Here is a 23,477-nt window from a genome sequence, read left to right as displayed (position 1 = left end):
GCCGGTACAAGTCATCATGACCACCCAGTGGCAAACCCCGATAACCATCACTACCCCTACCCTAGCCTCTCCAACCTCCACAGACCGCAGGTGCTCAGACTATCCAACACATAAACCTCTGTTGGCAAGGGTCGAGCCATAAGGGAACAAGCATCCTAGCCGCAGATAAACTATATACAAGTCCTATCGTCCTAAGAGGTATTCTGGGTGCATCAACGTCCCATTCTGTCTAGTACCCGGGTACTAGCATAGCATGGCACATACAGATCAGGATGACATACAATAGTTTTCATAATTAAATAAATTAGGGTTCCGGTACCGGCACACCCGGCACCGTAGCCCGATACAGTGGTGGGTATACTATTACATTCACAACAGTTCACAATTGAACAAAATGCAATGCGCACCATGCTTGTAATTATACCATAGCATGCTTAATATTGATAATTATATAATATTCAAGCCCAACAAAGTCACCCAGAACCCACTCACATAACACGGGCACTGCTGCGTGTGGTTGACATGAATCTCACCTGGGCGTCCTGCCAACCATCGAGTTGGGTAACCTAGGAATACAAAAACAATCATTATAGCATACATAGAAGGGTCACATGCTAGGCCCATAAGGTTAAAATCAGATTTCAACCAAGACAGCACAAGCGGACTCACGGGCGGTCTCAGGAGAGGTGAATCCGCCCCTGACTCCATTCAAGCCAAAAGGTGAAAACAGAGCGAGCGGACCCACGAGCGGAACTTCTTGGTTGAATCTGGTCGTTGATCCATTCGACACCTGAGGCAATCATAAAAGGGAGCGGATGATCGGGCGGATGTGCTTCTTTGGTCCACCCCTGCATCCATTCAATTCCTGAGACAGACCGAAAAGCAAACAGGCTTCAGGCGGAGGCAAACAGAGTAAATCTGTGCCTTCGAATGCTCAGACCAATACACAAGGTTTATACTGGGCGGACTGATGGGTGGTACCATTATAGATGGATCCGGTTGTTCATCCGCCAATAGTTTCTTCCAAGATTTCAGAGGGCTTTTGCTCCAGCTTGAAGCTTGGAGCTCCCTTAGCTCTCAAGGACAATGGGGAGGTGTCTAAGCCTTCCTAAGGTCACTAGGTCCTAGGCTCACCTTATGGATCCAAGATCCTACAAGGTTTGGATCTCACATTGATCCAAGGGTTAGGTTTCAAGGTTCAAACCATGGATTCATTAACCATGGCTGCAATTGCAGTACTTAGAGGCCTAGGTGATGCATCATTCATTAGAGCTCCCAACTAAAGCCGAGCTTCACCTTGAGTCCCAAATGGAACCCTAGGTTAGCCCTAGCTTAAGAAACCATCAAAATCAAAGAGAAATGGGGGAGAGCTTGATTTGGGGAGTTTACCTTGGTGAGCTTCCTTCTTCCAGCCACTCTCTCCATCGCTTCTCCTCCTCTTTCTCTTCTCCCTTGGGTCCGGCCAGCTTGGGAGGAGGTGTGGAGCTGCTAGCCATCTTTGTATGGCTTCCATCTTCTTCCCTTCCCCTCCTATTCCTCTCCTACTTCTACTTCTCCTTCTTCTCTCCTTCATCTCCTTCTTCTCTTGTCTCTTCTCCTCCACGATTTTGGGGAGGGGGAGAGATAAGTGAAAGAGAGGGGTTTTCCTATCGTTTAAGGGGTTAGATGGGCCTTAGGGTGTGTTTGGTTTAGGTACCCCCAATCACTTAGTGGCCTTTAGGTCTTTAAATGGGTTTTAGTTAGGTCTTAGGGCTTGTTTGGCTTTAGCCACACCCATTAGGTCCATTAGGTCATGTTTGGGGCGCACCCTAAATCCATAGGACTTAATAGTCCACTAAGGTCTGTTTGGTTTAGGCTAGGGTGTATAAAACCCATTATTCACCTAAGTTAAGCCTTGTGGGCCTATTTTCATGGTCTAACTAACCATCTAATGATAAGGGCAGGGGTTCACCTAGCCCAAGGGTCCAATTAGGGTGGCTGGGATACGGAGGTGTGGGTCCCACAAGAAAATAATCCAAAAAGGCTGATGACAGCACGGGCGGATCCTTGAGCGGATTCAGTTTGAGTAAGTCCATTTGTGACTCTGGTGTTGCTTTCATAGCCTAAACTTCAAGGAAATTTATGGGGCTTTGGCCCACACTTCCAAAGCTTCAAGGGGATTCTTTTTATGGTAATTTCAATTGAAGGTCACTAGTGTAGACCATGGCCATAAGGCATTACCCTTTAAGTAAGTTCTGGATTGCCCCGGGGGATGAGGGGATATTTGGGGTGCGGGTGTAACATGCCCCCAACCTTATTAAAAATTCATCCTCTAAATTTGAGGCAGCCCGGGTCTCAAAGCGAAGGATTGTTGAACAACAATACCTCCAAATACCCACTACTTGAACTAATTCAAGATCGGGTCAAGGTAAGGTAGTGTCTAGTTGATACAGTAGGTCAAGTTCTTCAATTCTCTTTTTCCCTAGGGTCTTATTACCACAAGGGTGTAGTTCATAGTAACCCTAAGCTCCATTGGGTCAAGACTCGGTAGTTACCACATTCCAGAGGCAACCACACTCTCTTCTACACTAAACTGAGTCATGAAGAACAGGAAGTTCTCTAGGTCTTTCAAGTCAAGTGATACCACCTAGGCCTTCACTATTCTTAGTTACCATTGGGTTGCAGGGCTTAACCTGCCTAGTTCCCAGCACAGGGTTTACATTCTGAATGGTTTTACTTCAAGTCATCTCATTACCTAACCCAACTTCAAGATGATTTGGACTATTGATGGGACCTCCATATGTGTTACTCCCAGTACGGAGGGAACACATTGGTGACCCATTATTCCCTTCATATCTGTTGTTGGAAAAGGTCTTGTTACCCCCTTCAGTTTTAGTTTTCACAACTTTTAACCCTATCCCACAGTTATCCCACAAGGGATAAATCCATACTAGTCCTCTCTCGAGAACCACACAATCCATTCATGGTCTGAGTGTAAGTTGCTTCCTTTAAACAGGTTCCAACACTACCAACCCGGTCATTAGTAAATTTACCCCCTATTGACCTATGGTCTGGTGGACTAGGGTCAGGGTACAACTAGTTATCCTGATAAGGTCAATCTAAAGTCACACTTGTGGCTCAGGAGAATAATCTACCACACACAAGGGTGATAAGACACATTATATATTTATTATCACGCTAATCATAGGTATAAGTTTAATAATTACATTCACATCCCTATGGACATATCTATAACCTGGGTCAATCCATAGGAACCAGGGTAGTTCTAGGTATGGTATACTAGGTCTCTTTGGAAACCAAGTCACGGTGTAGGACTACCTCTATGAGTCTATACAAGGTTTGGATGAATCACATAAAGTACAAACAGAGTCGTCACTAGCTTGAGGTATCATGAATGATCTCCGAGTTCACATGGCCTCCATGGCTCACTCAACTTAACCTATCCAAACTAGCCTAGTGGTTCCTTCTTTCAGGTCTGACTACAAGTTGGATCCTATGTACCCCTATAAGGGTCTCTACACCACGTAGGTCGGGTTCTATCAATCACTACTGCGTTGCTCACTAACGGGGTCTAAGGATTTGCATCCTCAAGGTAACTCTCCTTCTCTCATATAGGAGGGGAGTCACAACGTATACTGATGCCTGCCATCTCATATTGGCTGGCTCAGTCAGGTATAAGTCCTAATCCCTTTAAATTTTAGGGCCTTAGCTAACTTAGGTGGTCCTCACAAATGGATCACACAACCAGGGTGTCCAACCTAGGGTATAGGCATAAATTCATCACACATGGGTGGGGTCAAAAGGTCTCCAAAATCTAAGCTCAAAATCCTAAAAGAAATTGAGCGGATTCACGAACGAAATCAGTACTCCGGGTCCTTTCGTAGCTCTACCACAAAAATAAGGAGAGCGGACTAACGGATGGATGCGGAACGTGAACCCGTTCGTTTGTCCGTTCTCAGAAGTTCAAAAGGCAGAGAGGAAATGAATTGAACGGATCTAAGGGCGAACTCATAAATGTGGATCCGCTCATGGATCCGCTCAGGCTAAAAATAAAAAATTTCAAGTTCTAAATGGGGCGGATCAACGGGCGGAGTCACGATAAGTGGTTTCGTTCATTCTTCCGTTTGTGAAATTTTAACAAAACAGAGCCGTGAGTTTTAAAACTCACTTTTGGCTCCAAAGAGGGGAATCACAACCGCAAGGGGAGAGGGCTCTACAAGGTTTTCGGTTGGGCTTCCTAGCACTCCTTTGGGTGGATTTCTTATGATCTCAAGCCTCAAAGTTCCTTCTCTCACTCTCAAGGTAAGGTTCTTGTTCTTCTTTTCTCTTTTCCAATTCCTTCTTCTCCCATTGTAGGATTTGCTTGTCCCTACATATTTATTTTCCCATTTGCAGAACTTTGGCTTGTCTCTCTTTATCTTTCTTCCTTTCCCTCTAGGATTGGGCATGGGTAAGCCAAAGTTGTTATTGGATTGATTTTGTTTGCACTTTCATGGCCATGTATGCCAAGATCATGCCCAAAATCGATTTTAGGCTAGGGTTTTGGGTGTAAATCAAGCCCTAATCGATCAATGGCACTATGTAGTTGGATTCTTTGTTTGTGTATTGTAGTCCTTATAATTTTAAGGCCCTTGCAAGCATTTTGAAGATTGATTGATATGGTTGTCAAGTGTAGTTGGATCTACTTGGACAATTCTAGGTTTACATTTGGGTAAAACCTTAATCCCTCAATGTTTTGGGGAAACCTCCAAATTTATATTAAATCCTTTATATGCCCTAGAATCTCATAGGAATTTATCCCATTATTTTCTCTTCAAACATCTTCTCTTGGTTATATGATTGTTGACAAAATCCTTGAAATCCATCCTTTACTTTTCCAAATAATTCATTCACTTGGTGCAACCTCAATGCATTATCTATTTATGAGATTATTTACAAAATTCATGATGCTTATCCCTTTTTCTCAATTAAATAATCCTTGTCTCATGGTGGGGTATCTTATTCAATATCTTGGTTGCTTGGCATTGGTTGAAACATATAATAGTCAAAAGCATATATGTTGTTTGTATTGACCTCATTGTTCATCTCTACGCACACTGAGGATCTCATGTAGACTTCATACATGATTTGATCTTATTTCTTTTCTTCTCAATATATCTCCAATGGTATCCATATTTCATATTCTCTGTGAATTCACCTAGAGGGGGGGGGGGTGAATAGGTGAAGGTAGTGGAATATAAAAATTTATGCAGAAATAAAAAAGTTATCAATAACAGACAATTAAAATTGCAAAGATAACACAACAATTTATAGTGGTTCGGCCAAAACTTGCCTGTGTTCACTCCTCTCACCTTAGAGAGAATTTCACTAAAACAAATCTTGAGTATGAGCAAGAGAACTCGTACAAATCTTGATTGAGAGTAAGAGGACTCAACACTATTCTTGATTCCAAGCAAGAGGACTCAACCAATCTTGATTTCGAGCAAGAGAACTCAACCAATCTTGATTCCTAGCAAGAGAACTCAAACTACTATATAAAATAAAAAGTACTAAAGATTAGGATTACCTCAACCTTAGTAGAGTTTGCTACCTTTCAACTTTAAAGCTTAATGCTAAGTGAAGGAGTTTGTGAGAGAGTGTGCTTTGAATGAATGCTTGAATTCTCACATGAAAGTCACTTGTATTGGAGGCTCTTAATTATGTTTTGCAATGGTGTTTAGAGCCTTAAACAAGTGGGTATTTATAGGCTAGATGGCTTAATTTAATTAGAAATCTAAATTAAGATCGGATTCCAAAAGCTATATATAATCCGGTATGCCGGATCACCTAATTTCCTTATTCAATAAAGGAATAAAGGTCAAATTATAATAGCTTTTTATTGATCCGGTATGTTAGATTATGATCCAGTATGTCGGTTCATGATCCGGTATGCTGGATTACAATCCGGCATGGACTGGAAAGCTACTACTGGCAATTTCCTGAGATTGTAACACTAATCCGGCATGCCGGTTCACCTGATCCGGTATGCCTTTTCCTGATCCGGTATACCTTCTCACCAAATTTCTGCTGAAATTTGTTATGTCCTTTATTGGACTTACTTGGATGATTCCAATTGGGTTTGATCACATGGATTGGGTTTAATTTAAACCTCCTAAAGTCCATCTAAAGGAATGCATGTATGTGTGTGCATTACATCAATTGTGATTTTAAATTATGATACAACTAGATACAAGAATAAACAAGTTCTTGAGGTTTTGTATCTCAAAGAGTTGCTTGAATAAAAGTCTTGAAAGTAGTCCTTCACTTCACAACATTCTTTGAAATCTTAATCTTGGTGCATCAAGCTTTTACATTCTCCCCCTTACTTGATGCTCATCTCTTATGAAGTCTCTCTATACAATATAACACAGGTTAGTATAATTAACTTATTTGTTATCATCAAAACCATAAAGGGTGATGTGTGGAATTTATCCCAACAATCTCCCCCTTTTTGATGATGACAAATAAATAGTATCAAATGATATAAAGAGATAATATCAAGACAATTTATTGTAAAAAGATAAACTACAACTTTATCTCCCCATTTCTCTCCCCCTTTAGCATTATCAAAAAGCGGGGATAGAAAGAAAAAACTTAATAAAAATTTGGTCCCCATTGTATATTGGGTCCTTCAATGTCAGTATCATATAATCCTCTTGGTCTCCAAACCATTTGGTTTTCATTTACCCTTTGGTTACTATACCAATTTGGGTATGATTGGGGGTTCCAAGATCTTTGCACCTTAGGTGGAGTTCTAGTAGGTCTTTGCACCTTTGGATGACTCCTTCTGTTTTGATCATTGTAAGGTCTTCTAGGATGGTGGAAAGTTTGCTTCATGTGATAACATTCCCAGATGGTATGTCCTTTTTTGTTGCAATTATTTCATACAATAATTTGAGGGATATAGGGAGTCTTCCCTTTAGGATTGGGTTTACTAAATTGAGGGCTCTTCTTTCTTGAGTAACATTTCTCAAGAGAGTGTCCTTTCTTTCTACAGTAGTTACAGTATTTATTTTTCTTTGCTCCCTTGCTTGCTATCTTACTTGAACTTGGCTTTTGGGTTTGCTTTGAACTCATGTTCACATCATAGCCTAGCCCTTCCTTGTTGAAAGGTGCTTTAGATGAAAATTCAAATAAAATATCAAGATTCTTTTTACCATTAATAAAAGATTCTAAGTCTTTACACAATTTCTCTTTTTTTTTTTCTATGTTATTAACTTGAGAAGTTAGAGTTGTATTTTGGTCTTTGAGAGTATTTATCTCTTTTAAGAGATTCTTTTTAGTAGTAACTAACTCCATGCTACTTTGGTAGAGGTTTTCAAAAGCTTCTTTCAATTCTAAAAAGTCCTTATCCTTATGAGAAGGAGAAGTGGAGGTTACCACATTTTGGGTTTCTTCATCTTTAGTAGCCATGAGTGCCAAATTAGTTTGTTCTTCTTCTTCTTGAGATGCTTCTTCATCACTTGAATCAGAGGTGTGTTCAGCTTTGTAGGCCTTCTTGTATTTCTTCATTTTAGGATAATCTCCTCTAAAATGTTCAGGTTTCCTACATTCATAACACACAATATCTTTTGAAGAAGAGTCAGTATTATCTTTAGAAACATTCTTACCTTTTTGGTCCTTGGAAAATCTTTTTTTGTTGCATGAAGTTTTGCCCTTATTCTTTAAGAATCTTGAAAACTTCTTGGATAGATAGGCAATTTCATCATCCGAGAGTTCTTCATCATCATCGCTGATGTCATAGGTTTTGAATGCAACAACTTTCTTCTTTGGTTCTTTAGGCTCATCCTCTTTGGTGTCTTGTTTGAGCTCCATCTCATGAGTTTGGAGTGATCCCAACAGTTCATCTAGACTTAGCTTGTCGATGTCCTTTGATTCCATTATTGTTGTAGTCTTGGGTCTCCATTCTTTTGAGAGAGATCTTAAAATCTTTCGAACGTTCTTACCATTGGAATAAACATTTCCTAAACCTTTCAACTTGTTCACAATGTTAGTAAAGCGAGTGAACATGGCATATATGTCTTCATCATTTTTTATTTTAAACAACTTATATTCATTAACTAACATATCAATTTTAGATTGTTTCACTTCAGAAGTACCTTCATAAATAACAAGTTTATCAAACATCTCCTTAGCGGAGTCACACATACATGTCCGGTTATATTCTTTTTCTCCTAAGGCACATTGAATATAGCTTATAGCTACACAGTTGAGTTGCATCTTTGCTTTTTCAACTGGGGTCCACTCTTCCTTAGGCTTGTCTATAGAATTTGGTCTATTTTCAATTACTTCCCATGCATCAATATTATTGGTGCACACGAAGTTCTTGAAGCGATTATTCCAATAAGAGAATCCTTCACCTTCAAAGAAGTGAGGTCGGGTAATGTTATATCCTTCAACCTTGCGATTGACAGAGGATCCCATGGTCTTAAAACTTTTAATTGGATTAAAAAATCACGGTCTTGAGCTCCCGCTCTGATATCAAATGTGAATTCACCTAGAGGGAGGGTGAATAGGTGAAGGTAGTGGAATATAATAACTTATGCGAAAATAAAAAAGTTATCAATAAGAGACAATTAAAATTACAAAGATAACACAACAATTTATTGGTTCAGCCAAAACTTGCCTACATCCACTCCTCTCACCTTAGAGAGAATTTCACTAAAATAAATCTTGAGTATGAGCAAGAAAACTCGTACAAATCTTGGTTGAGAGCAAGATGACTCAACACTACTCTTGATTTCGAACAAGAGGACTCAACCAATCTTGACTCCGAGCAAGAGGACTCAAACTACTATATAAAATAAAAAATACTAAAGATTAGGATTAGCTCAACCTTAGTAGAGTTTGCTACCTTTCAACTTTGAAGCTTAATGTTAAGTGAAGGAGCTTATGAGAGAGTGTGCTTTGAATGAATGCTTGAATTCTCACATGAAAGTCACTTGTATTGGAGGCTCTTAATAATGTTTTGCAATGGTGTTTAGAGCCTTAAACAAGTGGGTATTTATAGGCTAGATGGCTTAATTTAATTAGGAATCTAAATTAAGATCGGATTCCAAAAGCCATATATAATCCGGTATGCCGGATTCCAATCCGGTATGCCGGATCACCTATTTTCCTTATTCAATAAAGGAATAACGGTCAAATTATAATAGCCTTTTATTGATCCAGTATGCCGGTTCATGATCCGGTATGCTGGATTACAATCCGACGTGGGCTAGAAGGCTACTGCAGGCAATTTCCTGAGATTGTAACATTGATCCGGTATGCCGGTTCACCTGATCCGATATGCCTTTTCCTTATCCGGTATACCTTTTCACCAAATTTCTGCTGAAATTTGTTAAGTCCTTTATTGGACTTACTTGGATGATTCCAATTGGGTTTGGTCACATGGATTGGATTTAATTTAAACCTCCTAAAGTTCATCTAAATGAATGCATGCATGTTTGTGCATTACATCAATTGTGACTTTAAATTATGATACAACTAGATAAAAGAATAAACAAGTTCTTGAAGTCTTGTATCTCAAAGAGTTACTTGAATAGAAGTCTTGAAAGTAGTCCTTCACTTCACAACATTCTTTGAAATCTTTGTCCTGGTGCATCAAGCTTTTACATGCTCCCCCTTACTTGATGCTCATCTCTTATAAAGCCTCTCTATATAATATAACACAGGTTAGTACAGCTAACTTATTTGTTATCATCAAAACCATAATGGATGATGTGTGGAATTTACCCCAACAGTCTCATCATTCACATGTGCATATTTGATTTCCTCACCATATATATCCTTCTCTTCTCATTATCTCCATATCCTTTAAGCATTCTATCACTATAATTAATTTGCCAATTGTATGCCATCACTTTAATTGGGCTTACACTTATCATCCTTCTTTGGTGGTGCCTTGCGTGTAGGAAGAGGAACCTGGCCATGGTGCAAGCTATTCCTACGGCCTATAATGTACACTGATTCACCTCCGAAAAGATCGAAGGGATCTACAGGGAGCATCTCTTTAATAGGAGGATTCTTGTAAAGAGAGATGTCACAGTAGAGGAGCTTTTAGCCTACAAGGTGGGGGCTAGGTTTGAGAGACTACAGTGGACCAACATGCTCATTCAGCTGGACTTCTATTATCCCACATTGGTCAAAGAGTTTTATGCAAATTTGGTCTTGCCCAAAGAGGAAGATGATGAGTACAAGCTGACTTCCTTTGTGAAGGGAGTTACCATTGGTTTCACTGCATCAGAGTTGGGGATTCTTCTCAGTGTACCCTCAGAAGGTGAGAGGGTATACTATCCTCCAGGTAGTCATCCGGACCAGTGTCTTCCTCCAAATGAGAGGCGATAATTGTTTAAGATTCTCTCCAATGATAGGTTCGTGGAGAACGAAGATCTTTCCAAATTTCCTCCTTCACAACGGGTTCTAATCTTTATAGCCAGGACCAATCTGGCTCCTTCCAAGGCTCATAGCACTCTTCCTCCTCTGATGTCCACAGTTTTGGCCCATTCCCTATACACTGGCCAGCCCATCTGTCTACCTCACGTGGTTATATAGCACATGGCCCGCGCAGTGATGAATCCTGCCCGAAACAACACTCTGTCCTATGGTCGACTGCTTACCAGGATTTTCTTATTCCTTGGGGTTGATCTAGACCATGAACCCAAGGGAAAATGCACTGAGGGACCTATTGGGTTCAATGCACTGCAGAAGATGAACTTATATTATGATTATGACAGTCCAGGGGAGCAAGTGCAGTATGGGGATGGCAGAGGGGCCAGGGAGGAGGATGAGGATGATAGTGATGATGACCTGGAGTTTATGGGCTCAGGGCCCTCTGTAGCAGGTATTTCTTATGCACCTGGGGGAGGTAGTGACATTATGATGGCTATTCGGTGTCTGAACTTGAGGATGGCGGATGGCTTCGACGATGTTAAGAGGTATCTCTCTGATCATACTCGGTGACTGGAGGGCATAGAGCGAGGAATGGATGATCTTAATGCCTTCCTGGGTCGTGGTGGTAGAGGTGGTGCACATGCTTAGCTCAGTCCTCTTCCAGCTGTCCTTTGAAATTATTTCATTTCAACTCTTGCTTATCCGGGCTTTGATGGATCTTTGTGGAACTCCTTTATTTTGCTCTTTTCCTTTAGTTTTTCCCTTTTAACTTTTTCTCTCCTTTCTTTTCTTCTGATCAGATGGATTGGTGAACTTTTGTGAACTTTCATTGTGGTGGATGAATGTACTCTTAATGTGGGATGGAACGAATCAGATGTTTTGAATTGGCACAGGTGGAATCTTGTGGTTTTGGGTCGGAATGGGCAAAATCATGCACAAGCAGGAATTTAGAACAATTGGGAACTTGTAATTAGTTATATATATATATATATATATATATATATATATATATATACATATCTATATATGTTGCTTAATTTCTCTTGTTTAGATCATTGTGGCCTGTTGTGGATTGGTTATGTTTAATTCATTATCATTGATGAATTATAGTATATAATTACCCAGCTAATATCTACTTAGGACTCAACCAAGGAATTACATAATTATTAACCAACAGCCTATGTTTGAAATCCTAAATTCTATGTTACCTATTATCCTTCTAGGTTCTTATTTTCACTCCAATCAGTCTTCTTCCTATGTCCGCACACAGTCATTTATGTTTTTGAAGTTTTTTATTTAGAACCTAATTGTGGAGAGTAAATCAAGAGGTTACACTAGACCATGGTCGATGCAGAGCATCATTGCTCTGATACCACTCTGTCACGCCCCTATCTCGATGTAAGATATTTTGTCACATAGAGGTATGACTGGGATAATTACACATCATCCCAACACCTACAAGGATAGCAGATGCAGTGTCCCGAGCCACAGTCCACCCTGTCATCACATATTGATAACAGGTAGGAACATACAAAAGGAAATATACCATTCCAGATACAGAGTCACGGAAGCAAAATTAAATTAAATCATGTGAAATTATAGAGCATCGATTCTCTAATGATAATACATATTACAATTTTACCATAAGTAACCACTCATTACTCTTCCTATAAATAGACCCAGTTTATACATGATTGTGGAATGAAGATAGAAAATAATAAAATAATGAATAACCGCCACAAGGGCACCAATCTTGGGTGTACATCTACATCCAACTCACAGCCTCGGATTCCACTTAATTTGCATCCAACGGTGCTCATCTAAGTAGTACCTCCTGCATAACAACTAAAAAGGGGTTACGCAATGGGGTTAGCTACACTAGCTAGTGAGGGAGCAAAGGGGAATGCGCATACATCACACAATCAATATCAAGCAGAATGATGCATGCTAATGTTAGATTCATTTTTCACCTAGCACACAAATCTATCGGTCAAGTGTATGCTACTGTGATAACTCAGGAGACACTGAGGGTCACTTATCCTATCGCCCCAGTGAAACCTCAATTATCACGAAGGGACCTGCGTCAGTAGAAGCCATCATGACCACCTAGTGGCAAACCCCGATAGCCATCACTACGCCTGCCCTGGCCTCTCCCACCTCTACAGACCGTAGGCGCTCAGACTATCCAACATATAATCCCCTGTTGGCAAGGGTTATAGCATAAGGGAACAAGCATCCTAGCCGCAGATATACTATATGCAAGTCCTATCATCCCGAGAGGTATTCCGGGTGCATCAACGTCCCATTCCATATATATCAGGATGACATACAATAGTTTTCATAATTAAATAAATTGGGGTTCTGGTACCGGCACACCTAGCACCGTAGCCCGATACAATGGTGGGTATACTATTACATTCACAACAGTTCATAATTGAACAAAATGCAATGCGCACCATGCTTATAATTATACCCTAGCATTCTTAATATTGATAATTATATAATATTCAAACCCAATAAAGTCACCCAGAACCCACTCACCTAACACGGGCACTGCCGCGTGTGATTGACATGAATCTCACCTGGGCTTCCCGCCAACCATCGAGTTGGGTAGCCTAGGAATACAAAAACAATCATTATAGTATGCATAGAAGGGTCCCATGCTAGGCTCATAAGGTTAAAGTCAGATTTCAACCAAGATAGCACGAGCAGACTCACGGGCGGTCTGAGCAGAGGTGAATCCGCCCCTGACTCCGTTCAGCCAAAAGGTGAAAATAGAGCGAGTGGACCCACGATGAAACTTCTTGGTTGAATCCGATCGTTGATCCATTCGACACTTGAGGCAATCATAAAAGGGAGTGGATGATCAGGCGGATGTGCTTCTTGGGTCCGCCCCTGCATCCGTTCAATTCCTGAGACAGACCCGAGTGCAATAGGGTTCGGGCGGAGGCAAACAGAGTGAATCCGTGCCTTCGTTTGCTCAGGACAACACACAGGGTTTATATTGGGAGGACTGAGAGGCGGTACCACAATAGATGGATCCGATTGTTCATCCGTCGGCAGTCTCTTTTGAGATTTTAGAGGGCTTTTGCTCCAGCTTGAAGCTTGGAGCTCCCTTAGCTCTCAGGGACAATGGGGAGGTGTCTAAGCCTTCCTAAGGTCACTAGGTCCTAGGCTCACCTTATGGATCCAAGATCCTACAAGGTTTGGGTCTCACATTGGTCCAAGGGTTGGGTTTCAAGATTCAAACCTTGGATTCATTAGCCATAGCTATAATTGCAACACTTAGAGGCCTAGGTCATCATTCATTAGAGCTCCCAACTAAAGTTGAGCTTCACCTTGAGTCCCAAATGGAACCCTAGATTAGCCCTAGCTTAAGAAACCATCAAAATCAAAGAGAAATGGGGGAGAGCTCGGTTTGGGGAGCTTACCTTGGTAAGCTTCCTTCTTCCATCCGCTCTCTCCATCTCTTCTCCTCCTCTTTCTCTTCTCCCTTGGGTCTGGCCAGCTTGGGAGGAGGTGTGGAGCTACCAGCCATCTTTGTATGGCTTCCACCTTCTTCCCTTCCCCTCCTATTCCTCTCCTACTTCTACTTCTCCTTCTTCTCTCCTTCTTCTCCTCCACGGTTTTGGGGAGGGGGAGAGGTAAGTGAAAGAAAGGGGTTTTCCTATCCTTTAAGGGGTTAGATGGGCCTTAGGGTGTGTTTGGTTTAGGTACCCCCAATCACTTAGTGGCCCTTAGGTCTTTAAATGGATTTTAGTTTGGTCTTAGGGCTTGTTTGGCCTTAGCCACACCCATTAGGTCCATTAGGTCATGTTTCGGGTGCACCCTAAATCCATAGGACTTAATAGTCCACTAAGGTCTGTTTGGTTTAGGCTAGGGTGTATAAAACCCATTATTCACCTAAGTTAAGCCTTGTGGGCCCATTTTCATGGTCCAACTAACCATCTAATGATAAGGGTAGGGGTTCATCTAGCCCAAGGGTCCAATTAGGATATCCAGGACATGAGGGTGTGGGTCCCACAGGAAAATAATCCAAAAAGGCTTTTGACAGCACGGGTGGATCGTCGAGTGGATTCAGTTTGAGTGAGTCGGTTCGTGACTCCGGTGCTACTATCATGGCCCAAACTTCAAGGAAAGTTGCGGGACTTTGGCCCACACTTCTAGGGCTTCAAGGGGATTCTTTTTATGGTAATTTCAATTCAAGGTCATCAGTGTTGACCATGGCCATAAGGCATTACCCTTTGGGTAAGGTCTGGATTGCCCTGGGGGATGAGGGGATATTTGGGGTGCGAGTGTAACACGGATGACCCTTGAGGATGATCCTTAAGGGATGGGCATCTTACTAATCTAACCTTTTAGGGATTCTTTTTGGGTAGATAGGATCTACTAACCCCTTCTTTTGTATAGCTTACATGGGCACTTAATGTTGTAGCCCTCTTTTGTATTTTTGTAAAGGTATTGGTTAGAAAAGTATTGACTACATGAATAAGTGATGGTATGGAACAAGGAACAATGTGATAAGCTTTAGTTTTTGTTGCACTCTAATTTATTTTGTCCATTGTTATGGGTGTGTGTGTTTGTGAGTTATAAATTGCTTCTGGATCATAGAGATTTGGCGGATGTTGTTATACATTCCGGGTCACTTGCCCAATCCTCCTTGGGTTGGTTTGGGGTGTGACAGAATCAGTAGGTTGGTAAAGGATGGACCTCTGGAAAGTCTAAAAGTTGAATCCTTTCCCACATGTGAGTTATGCCATCAAGGCAAGATGACGAAGAAACCCTTTAGTAATAAAGGTGCGAGAGCCATAGATTTGTTACAGTTAATACACACTGACATGTGTGGACCCATAAATATATAAGCTAGGTATGGTTTTAAATAGTTTATAACATTCACCGATGATTATTCGAGATATGGGTATGTCTACTTAATGCGTAGAAAATTGAAATCCTTTGAGAAATTTAAGGAATTCTAAGCCGAAGTCGAAAGATAGTTGGATAAATGCATCAAGTCCTTGCAATTGAATCGCAGAGGAGAATATCTGTCGAAAGAGTTTACTGAGAGTCTCACAACACAGGGGATTGTTAGTCAACTAACAAATCCTGGAACACCACAACAGAATGGTGTTTCCAAACGGTGCAATCGAACTCTATTGGATATGGTTCGGAGTATGCTTACTTATAGTGAGCTACCTCTATCTTTCTTAGGGTTTGCCCTAGATATGACAATTTATGTCTTGAATAGGGTTCCAACTAAAGTTGTGGTTAAAACACCTTTTGCATTGTGGAGAGGGCGTAAGCCAATTCTACAACATCTTAAAGTATGGGGTTCCATCGCATATGTGCGTAAACAATAGATAGATAAGTTGGAATCCAGGACATTAAGATGCTATTTCTTGGGTTACCCCAAAGGCACCATTGGTTATTACATCTATGATCCCAATGACAAAAAGGTCATTATAAGTAAACATGCTACTTTCCTTGAGGAGGAAACACTCACTATAAAGACAGAACCTGTATTTATTGAGGAGTTACTAGATAACTCAAAAATGTCACTCCCTGAAGTGAGACCAAGCAACATACCCACTGAAACCCCAACAGCTCAAGAACCTCGACGTAGTGGGAGGATATCTAGACTACCCACAAGGTTAGGTTTTCTCACAGATGATGAGAAAATAGTGGAAGAGTTCCACATGATGTTGATTGAGTCGGATGATGATCCGATAACATACTTTGAGGCTCTTAAGGATGTTGATGCCATTAAATGGTTGGAAGCAATGCACTCTGAAATGGATTCGATGCATTCCAATAAGGTCTAGACTCTAGTCGATCTACCAGTTGGGGTAAAACCCATCGGATCCAAATGGATATTCAAGAGGAAGAAGGGCCCTGATTGAAAAGTTGAAAGGTTCAAAGCGAGACTAGTGGCAAAAGGATATACCCAGAAAGAGTGTATTGACTATGATGGGACCTTTTCCCTAGTAGCAATGATGAAATCCATCAGGATTTTGTTGGCAATCGCAGCGTACTTTGATTATGAAATATGGCATATGGATGTGCAAACTGCGTTTCTAAATAGATACCTCGATGGGGATATCTACATAGCACAGCCAGTGGGGTTCTCTTCCTTGGCGGAAGAAGACAAAGTATGCAAATTGCAATGGTCTATGTATGGGCTGAAGCAGGCTTCTAGGAGTTGGAACATTAGGTTTGATCAATCAATCAAATCATTTGGCTGTGATCAAAATATGGATGAACCGTGTGTTTACAAAAAATTCGGTGGGAGTGTAGTGTGTTTTCTAATTCTATACATAGATGACATACTGATCATCGGAAACGATGTAGAGTTTCTTACATCGATTAAGTAGTAGTTATCCATAACTTTTTCGATGAAAGATCTCATAGAGGCCAACTACATCCTAGGAATCAAACTCGTAAGAGATCGCCAAAGACTGATGTTAGGCCTATCACAAGCATCCTATATAGATAAAGTTCTGGCCAGAATCAGTATGGAGAACTCCAAGAGAGGAAGTGTTCCTTTTCGGCATGGAGTTAATATTTCCAAATCTCAGTGTCCTCAGACTCAGATGGACATTGAAGAGATGAGGAGGATTCCCAATGCTTCTACAATAGAGAGTCTTATGTAAGCTATGTTATGTATGAGACCAGATATTTGCTATGCGGTAGGGATGGTGAGCTGTTACTAGTCAAATCCCAGTAGTGTTGTGAAAAACATCCACAAGTACCTGTGGAGGACTAAGGATTACTTCATTGTATATGGATGTGATCAGTTATCGGTTCTAGGGTGTACTGACTCAGATTTCCAAATCAATAAAGACGATAGAAAATCCACGACTGCAATGGTTTACTTATTGGGTGGAGGTGTCATTATGTGGAGGAGTGCAAAATAAAAGTCTACAACTGATTCCACTATTGAAGCGGAATACCATATAGCCAGTGATGTAGCAGAAGAAGGTGTTTAGCTAAGGAAGTTTTTATCAGATCTGGAGGTGGTCCCTAACCTTGTCAAGTTCCCTATCCCCTGTTATGTGACAACAGAGGGGCAATTGCACAAGAAAAGGAGCCTAGGGCTCATCAGAGGAACAAACATGTGCAGCGAAAGTATCACCTTATCAGGGAGATTATCCAGCAGGGCGACGTGAGTATCTCCAAAGTGGACACAACTGAGAATGTGTCAGATGCCATGACGAAGGGTTTATCCCCTGGAGTGTTTGAGAAACACATGGAGGGCATGGATTTAAAATGTATGGGGAATTGGCTTTGATGTACAAAGGGGAGATTGTTGGATATGTTTGTCCATTAAACCTGGATATGTTTGTCCATCAAACCTAGTTCATTTTGGTTTGACCCGGTTTATTATGTATGAAACTTTTCATATATTTTTGTTTAATATGATCACATGCGATATAAATTTTTGAGCAATGAATGCCAATTTGTTTTTACTTTAAATTGGTAGTCACGACCAGAGTTTGGGTTAGGGCAGCCCTTATGATATGGTCGTCACATTGGGTATGCCTAGACATGTTTGATGTCAGGGTATGAATGTGAGTACTCACATGTTGATGTGTGTTTTGGCGAAGAATCATACTTTGTCGATTCCCTCATATGTTACAACCAAATGTAGGTTTGGGATAGACATGTGTCACTGAGACCCAATACCTGAGAGGGCCTTGTACTGAATGATGTGAGTGTATTGTTGGGTTTACCAAATGACTGTGGTTCAAGAGAACTAAAGCCGATATTCTAGGAATTCATAAATGTTATGTGAGTGAAAGAGTCACTCAACATGGTCTCCACTGCTCGATTGAGGAACATCAATAGGAGTTAGTCTAGTGGATGGTCAAATATAAATTAGGATCCTGTACCATTTTTGATAAATGGTTTTGCAAAATTGTTTTTGCAGATTTCGATTACGTACATAGACACTCCGATACGGACATGTACCATGGATTGGGGTTTGACAGTACTAGTGTGCATGCCCTAGATTCCATGATGGAGATATTTTAGTGGAGGGTTAGTGCATATTTGATATTCAAGAGTATTTCTGGGATTTGATATATTTAAACTATTATGGGCTTGATGCTAATTAATTAAAGGCCCATTAGTGTTTAAATTTATTAATTATAATTCTGGTTTTATCTTTGAGCAAGAACGAAAATAGGGTTAACCTAAGGGCATCATCTAAAAAATTCTGAATTTTAACTGCGGAACATATTTCCAAAAATTCATCAAGATTCTTACACGGTTCCTCTTTGTTAAGTCCATAAAAAGGTTGGAGCATCTGAATAACACTAGATTTCATCTCATATTGGGCTGCCTGAATCACAGGAATCCTAATACATGAGGTCGACGTATAAGTCGAGGAAGTGAAGTGCTCACTCAATGGGCATTCTTCTGCCATCTTTTATTTTTCCAAATTAGAATTAAAGTTCTTTCAATTTCAGGGTCTAGATCGATCAATTTAGGTTGACAAGAACGACGACCATGCATCAACTACACTAAAAACTACAAAAAGAAAACTAACGACAAGAAGACTCACAACCAAGATGGGAAGACATCATAAAACTAAACTAAGCAAATCAAATAGAAGAAATAGGAACGCCTACCTCCAATGAAGATCGATCCTCACTTGAACTTCGTTGCATCTAAGAATGAAGAACCAATTACAAAAATAAAAAGAAAATTACACATATAATCTTAAGGGGAAGGGAGACTAAATTCTATTTTAACAATGATGAGAACAAAATAAAAGAATGGAAAAAAATGTGCAAGAGGGATGAACGCAAGTTCAACAAGTTGGGTTGAAAATGGCGCACTCTTCCTTGCTCTACAAACTGGGCTGCCTGCAAAACAAAACAAAAGCAACTTAGGCTGAGATAAAATTAAACTAAAAAAAAATAAAAAAATAAAAAGAGTAATTCTGAAATTAAAACTAAAACAAATTAAAACGAAACAACTAAATCAATCTTAGCAACCGTGCTTCGGTTCCCTGGCAACAACGCCAAAATTTGATCGTGTCGTTATGTGATAAAAAATAAACCCTAATTAGAACTAATAGAATAGTGGTAAGTAGGGATCGAATCCACGGGGAACTAGAAGGCTAAAGTGCTAAGGATGAAATATAGTTGTTTCAGGTTTTGATTAAACTAAATAAAAAGTAATAATTTAATTAACTATAAGGGATACTAAAAATCAATTTGAGAGATGAAAGAGAGAGACTGTCTTCACTTTTCGAATCCACATTGATTCATTAGTTAATTTATAGCATACACTTACGGTTCATTACAGCTGCAAGCCTAATGAAACCACAGAATGATAAATTGCAATTCAACCTAGTTATAACCTATCTTGTCGATCACTATTGTCTTTCGCTTTTGGCTTAGCACGCTTAGTTCGATCAGTTATAGACTATCATCGATTTCAATTACAATCACAAGAATACCATTACTTGAATAGAGAAGATGAATCACAGAAACAAATCCTCTAAACTAGATTTAGCAATAAAATACATTTAATGAAATAAAATTATAAGTCTTAACATCAAACAATCAAATGTATCATCCATAAATTTAATTAACAAAATTCAATGCTTCATCTACACCTAAAGACAGAAGATACTTAGCTACTCATAGGACTAATCAATAAGGGGCAGCAATGGTGATCTTCCATGGTGATGAAATGCAAGTGGAGAGCTAGAGCGCTGCAACGATGGATGAAGTTGTTGGTTCGTGATGGGGCTGTAATGCAATGAAGACGAAGCTCCTGAAACGGTGATGGCAAGGCTGCTCTCCACTTGGGCTCCCAAGATAAAACGTGAAGAAAAAGAAAAGAGATTGAGAAGAGAAGGAGTATGGTGGAAGATGGAAGGGGTTGCTATATAGATCATGGATGGAAGGGAGAGATTAAAAAACAATAAAAAAGAATATATCCCCAGAGATTTTAGAAGAGCTGGGATTTTAATTGATGGAAAACCATGAAGAGATTAGAGGGATTTAGGGGAAAGAGAGATTGGGATTGATTTAAGGAAGAGAGAATTTAGGAGACTTTGAGGAAAGACGGGAATGTGGATAACATGTGAGAGAAGAAAGAGAGAGAGATGGAGGAGAGATAGACATGTGGAAGAATTAGAGAATAGATGGGATTTTAGGATTTTAAAATAGATGGAAAGAGAAAATATGGTGGGGAGTTAGAGGAGAGATGGGAACTGTGGAAGGGAGAAATAGGGAAGAGAGAGAGAGATGGAATTAGAGAAGGAGAGAGAATTTAACCTATTTATTTAAATCTAAAAATCAACCTAAATTCTAAATTTGGTCAAAATCCTCTTTTTGAAAATATTTCTCCATTCTGGCCCTAGCTGGACCCAATTCGAGAATTATAGTTGCTCCAATTAATGTTCTGAATGATATGAGCCCACTATCAGATATCTTCTAAAAATTTCCCAATTTTCTAAAATTATAGTTATGCCCTTGTGCTTGATTTTCCTTTGTTGCCCAATTTCTTAGTCATACTTCTAATTTGAGGTGAAATCTCTTCAATGCCGTTGGGCCTTCAGTGAAACTTTTTCCCATTTCGCCCTTGATCACATGTGAGTCGATTCATGGGTAGACTAGTGCCTAGATTGCATCAAATCCTTCCATTCAGCATCTTTTATGCGCATGACCCTGTAACACCCTGCAATCACAATTACATAGCAACATGGAATTAATTAAACCAAAGATTTGAAATTGGAACCAACAATTAAATAGATATTCAATGCATAATTACAGCCCGATCATGAGCCATTATCAGTCAAATCCCAGATGAGAGCATTGGAGTGATGTGAAAAACATCCTCATGTACCTGAGGAAGATTAAGGATTATTTCTTAGATATATGGATGTGATCAGTTATCGGTTCTAGGGTATACTGACTCAGATTTCCAAATCAATAAAGATGACAAAAAATCCACGTCTACGATGGTTTACTTATTGGGTGGAGGTGCCATTGTATGGAGGAGTGCAAAACAAAAGTTTACAACCAATTCCACTATTGAAGAGGAATACCTTGCAGCCTGTGATGTGGTAGAAGAAGGTGTTTGGCTAAGGAAGTTTTCATCAGATCTGGAGGTGGTCCCTAACATTGTCAAGTGCCCTATCCCCTGTTATGTGGCAAGAGAGGGGCAATTGCACAAGAAAAGGAGCCTAGGGCTCATCAGAGGAATAAACACGTGCAGCGGAAGTATCACCTTATCAGGGAGATTATCCAGCAGGGCAACATGAGTATCTCCAAAGTGGACACAACTGAGAATGTGTCAGATGCCATGACGAAGGGTTTATCCCTTGGAGTGTTTGAGAAACACACGAAAGGCATGGGTTTAAAATGTATGGGGAATTGGCTTTGATGTATAAGTGGGAGATTGTTGAAAATATAAGTCCATAAAACCCGGTTCATTTTGGTTCGACCCGATTTATTATGTATTAAAATTTTCATATATTTTTGTTTAATTTGCTCACATGCGATATAAAGTTTTGAGCAATGAATATCCATACGTTTTTACTTTAAATTGGTAGTCACGACTAGGGTTTGGGTTAGGGCAGCCCTTATTATATGGTCATTGCATTGGGTATGCCTAGACATGTTTGATGTTAGGGTACGAATGCAAGTACTCACATGTTGATGTGTGTCTTGGTGAAGAATCTTACTTTGTTGATTCCCTCATGTATTATTGCCAGATGTAAGTTTGGGATAGACATGTGTCAGCGAGACCCAATACCTGAGAGGGCCTTGTCACTACATGATGTGAGTGTATTCTTTGGTTTACCAAATGACTGCGGTTCAAGAGAACTATAGCTGGTATTTTGGGAATACATAAATGTTATGTGAGTGAAAGAGTCACTCAACATGGTCTCCATTGCTCGATTGAGGAACATCAAGGGGAGTTAGTCTGTTGGATGGTCGGATAAGAATTAGGATCCTGTACCACTTTTGATAAATGATTTTGCAAAATTGTTTTTGCAGATTATGATCACGTACACAGACACTCTGATACGGACATATACCATGGATTGGGGTTTGGCAGTACTAGTGTACATGCCCTAGATTCCATGATGGAGATGTTGTTTTAAAGGAGGGTTGGTGCATATTTGATATGTAGGGGTATTTTTGAGATTTGCTAATTAGTAATTGATTTATTTAAACTATTATGGGCTTGATGCTAATTAATCAAAGGCACATTAGTGTTTAAATATATTAATTATAATTCTTCCCTTGTTCTCTTGAAAGGCTTTCTCTCACTCGGTGTGAGTTACCAAACAAGTTGGCTGAGTCTATTGGTAATCAGAACTCTTTGGTTAGTTCAATGGAGTTAAGAATGCTGAGCACGGGGCTTGAGTCACTCCCAGAGCTTCCCTCGACTTTAACCCACTTGGAGGTTGTAAATTGTAGCACACAGGGGCATCCAACAGCTGGGTTGTTTGGTCAGAGTACCAACAAATGAATGTACATGTGAGAGCCATCCACCTGTCCTATTTTTGCCATTAACAAGGGGTGGAGGGGTTTTTATGGAAACCAAATCAAAATGTGATTGGCTCTGAGATGTAACGTTCACCTGTTGGTACATGCAGATGATCCATTCTCGTTTGGTCATTACATAACCCCCTCTTTTTTCCAAGAACTTATTACACTTCCCGCAAAGTATGTCATTGGGTTAAGTTAAACTAGTAAACTCTCAATTTAAGTAAACAAATCCTTTCTTACAATTCTTTTATCTGAATTGGCTTAGCTCAGCTGTACATATTCAATTATGCAGGATGCCCACCCAGCACAACACAATTTAACTAAACACTTGGATTATTTGTATGGTCAGGTTTCCAAGATGAGTACTATCTTGGAGGTTCGAGCCCAAATATTTTTGAAAATCTTTTTTAATGAGGGGCTTAAAATAATCCTCTGAAGAATATCTACACGAAGATCTTTGATGATACTGTCGCTTCCATACTTTTTGAATTAAACCTGACTGTGACTTAATGTTTGACTGTAAAATCTGGA

The 23,477-nt window shown here is 40.0% G+C and overlaps 1 long non-coding RNA gene across 1 annotated transcript; it reads left to right on the top strand.

Annotated features, from left to right (window-relative positions):
• Positions 1-1,223: 1,223 nt before the first annotated feature.
• On the top strand, positions 1,224-22,883 carry LOC122661024. The gene is made up of 3 exons (XR_006332816.1): positions 1,224-1,235; positions 18,286-18,291; positions 22,809-22,883. It is a non-coding gene; the product is annotated as an uncharacterized LOC122661024 (long non-coding RNA).
• The last annotated feature ends 594 nt before the right edge of the window (positions 22,884-23,477 follow it).

This window comes from Telopea speciosissima, chromosome 5, assembly GCF_018873765.1.
Source record: "Telopea speciosissima isolate NSW1024214 ecotype Mountain lineage chromosome 5, Tspe_v1, whole genome shotgun sequence".
Taxonomy (NCBI): domain Eukaryota; kingdom Viridiplantae; phylum Streptophyta; class Magnoliopsida; order Proteales; family Proteaceae; genus Telopea; species Telopea speciosissima.
Note: the sequence above shows the minus strand (reverse complement) of the source record. Positions and strands in the feature narration are given on the sequence as shown.